The following is a 4,785-nucleotide window of genomic DNA, read 5'->3' on the forward strand; positions in this document are numbered from 1 at the left end:
TGCAGACAAGCATTTGATAACCATTGGTCAAGATATTTGAGGACCATTCAAACTCCAGAGATTCCTTGTTTATAAATTTTATTGGATCTTCAAAGCATCTTCTGCAAAAACCAACAAGGCAGAGAAGCAGGAAAAATTCTCTTCAAATTATAGTAGAGAAAAATCTCATATGATAGAGCCTAGTGTAGAAAGAAGCTATACAGACATGCTTTTATCATCTGGCTTCCTATGAAATTCCTACCTTCACAATCATCTCAGAAGAAAAGAGGTTGAAGTGACCCAGAAGAATGATTTTGATTCTTTTGCTTATGATCCAATATGGCCATCGTTAGCCTTGTGTGAATTTCTAAGCCTAAAACACAGCTAGTGGGACCGAGGAGCTAAGATTTTATTTTCATTGAACTTAATTATTTACATAAAACTGAGATTGAATTCAGTTATTGAAAAACTTCGAGTATATTGAGAACAGCTTGGGTAAATTAATCTGCTTTTTCAACTGCAAGTGCTATAAAATCTAAAATTATTTCCACTGGCAACTTAACGTCCTAACAGATATGTGCTGTAAATAGAAAATGCAAGTCAAATATTAAATATTTACATAAAAAGAGTGAAAACTATTTTAATAATTTATATTCATTACATGTTAAAATGATATTTTAAATGAGCTATGTGAAATGTTATTAAATTTATGCTAAATAATATAAACAGACATAAAAAGAAAAATACTGCATTATCTCACTTATACATAGGATCTTTAAAAAGATCCTACAGAAATAGAGAATAAAACAATAATTACCAAAGAGATGGTGGAGGGAGAAAATAGGAAGATGCAGACCAAAGAGTTCAAAGTAGCAGATATATAAGAGGACTAAAGTTAATAATAGTGTATCATAGCCTTGATTTTTGCTATATGAGCAAATTATAGCTGCACTACTGGAGGGGGAGTGGGAAATAGGTAACTATGTAAGATGATGGAGATGTCAATTTGTTCCACTATAACAATCATTTTACTATATCTATGTATCTCATAATATCATGTTGTATATCTTGTTTTTCTTGTGTTTGCTTTTGGGTTTATATGGGTGAGACTGGGGTCTTGCTCAGTCACCTAAGCCAGAGTGGGTGGCACAATCATGAGCATAGCTTACTGTAACCTTGGGACTACAGGAGACTATCTAACCCCAACCCTAAACCTAAGCACCATACCTGGCTAATTATTTCTTTTTCTTTTTCTTTTCTTTCTTTTTTTTTTTTTTTTTTTTTTTTTGGTAGAGATGAAGTCTCACTATGTTGCTCAGGCTGGTCTCAAACTCTTGGCCTCAAGCAATCCTTTCCCTCAACCTCCCAAAGTGCTGGGATTACAGGCATGGGCCACTGCTCTGGCCCAGGTTGTATACTTTAAATATACACAATAAAACTTATTTTAAAAATTAATTCCACCTGTTTATTTTTACTTTTGTAAGGTGGCTATTCATTTTCTTTAGTTATATATGTGACTTACATTAAATTTTTTATTTGAGACAGCATATTATATTGGGGGTTTGGTTTAGGTTAAAAAGGAACTAAATTTCTGCAATCTGAGGCTGCCAGCCCTCGACTTCTATCAAGCAGCCTGACTTTAGAAGAAAAGATGTGGGCACTTACCAAACTTCTCCCCTTCTCCCCTTCTTGAATTTTATTGAGTTCTTTTCTCAAGTGAGCAGAACTGCTAATGTTCTTCTGTCAACTCATGTTAATCTACTACAAGTTTCAAGTTCATGTATTTTTTAAGGAAACTTAATATCACTAGTATGATTAGAAAACTAACATCTTTTCATATGCATTAAAAATAGATAACAATCAAAATTAAAAAACATTTATCCATATACCAGCTAAAATTGTCTCTTCCATCACCAATATTACACTCATTCATTATACAAAGAACCAACAGCCAAGAATGTCACTAGCAGACCAGAGAGACGTCTAAAGTATAGTATGTGGGCCTGTGAAAACCTTCATGGCAACTGGTCTAGCTGGCTTGAGAGATGCCAGCTAGAGCTTTTCAGGACAGAGTCTTTCTTTGAACCATGGTTTACAGATATGCACATCACTTCTGTGGCCTCAGGTCCCGGAGAATTAATGGGGGGTGGGAAACTACAGGAACCCAGAAAGTCCAAGAAATGCACAGTGGTCCCAGGAAACTCGTTCCCCACTGACTCCACACTCAGCATCCAGCTCTCAGCAGTGGCATCCACATGAGCGGCACACTGAGAGTGCTGGTGTGAATAAAGATTTTACCAGGAAGCAAAAGGAAATAAATATCTGAAGTCTGAAGTATGGTAACTTGTGCATAGTGTGTTATGTATCCCAGGGTGACCTGAGCATCTTTAAAGTCCTGCTTTACACCCACCATGTCCTCTTCACCAAAGACTTTCCATAGTGAGTTTCACAATCCCACTTAAGCCAAGTACTGCAGATAAAATAGATTGGGCTTGACAACTACAACCAAAAAATAGCTGGGCATTGTGATGGGCGCCTGTAGTCCCAGCTACTTGGGAGGCTGAGGCAAGAGAATCATTTAAGCCCAGGAGTTGGAGGTTGCTGTGAGCTGTGATGCCACAGCACTCTACCCAGTGCAACAGCTTGAGGCTCTGTCTCAAAAAGAAAAAAAAAGTCTTACTAAAATCTCCTGGGCACATACAATGGCTTTAGGTCTAAACCAGTAGTTCTCAACCTCTGTGGGTCATGACCCCTTTGGGGGGTCAAATGACTCTTTCATAGGGGTTATCTAAATATATCCTGCATAGCAGATATTTACATTACTATTCATAACAGTAGCAAAATTACAGTTATGAAGTAACAATGAAAATAATTTTATGGTTGGGGGTCACCACAGTATGAAGAACTGTATTAAAGGGTCACAGCATTAGGAAGGTTAAGAACCACTAAACTACACTGTATTTTTACTTACATGATCTTGCTTCAACCAACTCCCAAATAGAAATAGTAAGAATAGTCAAAAGAACAGTGGTTTAAAAAAAAACTAAATTAAAATAAACATAGATTTTGCCTAAAATGTCTATAGGGATTTAGGCAGTTATGATAAATAGTTTCTGGCAGTTAAATGGGTTAACAAAAAGCAGTTTCTTCACACCAGATAAAACTAAGGGTGTTGTTGTAAACAGGTTATTTTGAATAGAAATTTCCAAGAACTGTCAATCATCTTCAGTTAACAGAAAATTACACCCATATATTCTTAGAAATCTCTCTGTTCTCTCCTCACTGCAAGCATGAGGGTGGAAATGTTCCCCTTTGAGGTGGTGTGTATTAAATACATGTGGCTCAATGTAAAAATGCTAGGGGATTTTTGCCAATTATACGTATTTTCCCAGGCTAGAGGCACAGATACTCTTAGAAATATTTTGCAGAGGTAAGTAATGGTTGGACTCAGTCTCAGATAATCTTTGTGAATAGTACTCTAAAAAGTAGTTTTTATAGAGAAGGGATCATTTTATTGGTAGAAAAAATATTGACAATCAGCATCTATTTTCAACGGGATAGCTCTCCATTTTTACCCTTTTGCCTGAAACATCAGACAAACATTGGTTTCTTAGGTTCCTTTAAAAAGTATGAAGGCAGTATTAGTCTCACAGAAATTAGTAATCAGAAAAAATAATGTTTAAATAAGTGACCATGTAATACGGATATAAAACAATTTGAACCATGCAAATAAGGAAATAAGGAATGATCTACAATATTAACTTTTAATAACAACTGTACCATATTGACATGAACTTTTGCACTCTTGTTTTCTACTATTATAGAGAATTTCATATTTATTATCTCCTTTAAGTTTCTATAAAATAAGATAGAAATATTATTCTTAACAGTGAGGAAATAGAAGGCCAGAGAAGTTAAAAAAAATTTTCCCAAAGTTATAAAGCAAGATAGTACTCAACCAGGGACAAATTCAACCTCTTCTTCTGGTCAACCAAAATTATGAATCTGTGGTATATCTTCATATGTAAAAGTTAGGTTATCTGTGGTCTTAGTATTTTGCTTCTTTGGAACCTGACATATCACTTGAACACAGTCTAAGGAAAACTTTACTAAAACTGTATTACTTATGAACAGTTATTTAGGCTATGCTGTAAATAATCACTATGTTGAGGCTCAGCGCCTGTAGCTCAGTGGGTAAGGAGCCAGCCACATACACTGAGGCTAGCCCTGGTTCAAGCCCAGCCCTGGCCTGCTAAGCAACACTAACAACTGCAACCAAAAAAATAGCCGAGTGTTGTGGCAGGTGCTTGTAGTCCCAGCTATTTGAGAGGCTGAGGCAAGAGAATTGCTTTAGCCCAAGAGTCTGAGGTGGTTGTGAGCTGTGAGGCCACAGCACTCAACTGAGGATGACATAGTAACACTCTGTCTCAAAAATAAATAAATAAATAAATAAATAAAATAATCACTATGTTTTATAATCCTTGGAGGAAGATATTACTACTCCCCTTTTACTGATGACAAAACTAAGATTTAAAGAACTTACATGTGCAGGTTTACCCAGGTAAAAATGATTAGAGAGAAACTGAAACCTGGTTCAAGTAAACTGTAGAATTAACATTCTCCCCACCCCGCCCCCACCCCATCCCAGCCTTCCCCTGGACTCTTCAAGTGAGAAGATAAAGCTCTGGGGTAATTTTCCAGTGATGGAAATACTCAAACACAGGCTAAGAAATAGACCAGAACTGGTCTTTATATAAACTAGAAAATTACTTTGGTGAATCAAATTAATTGCAACATTACAAAAAG

The sequence above is a fragment of the Otolemur garnettii genome, unplaced genomic scaffold, assembly GCF_000181295.1.
Source record: "Otolemur garnettii isolate 467f Iridium unplaced genomic scaffold, OtoGar3 scaffold00006, whole genome shotgun sequence".
In the NCBI taxonomy this organism is placed as follows: Eukaryota; Metazoa; Chordata; class Mammalia; order Primates; family Galagidae; genus Otolemur; species Otolemur garnettii.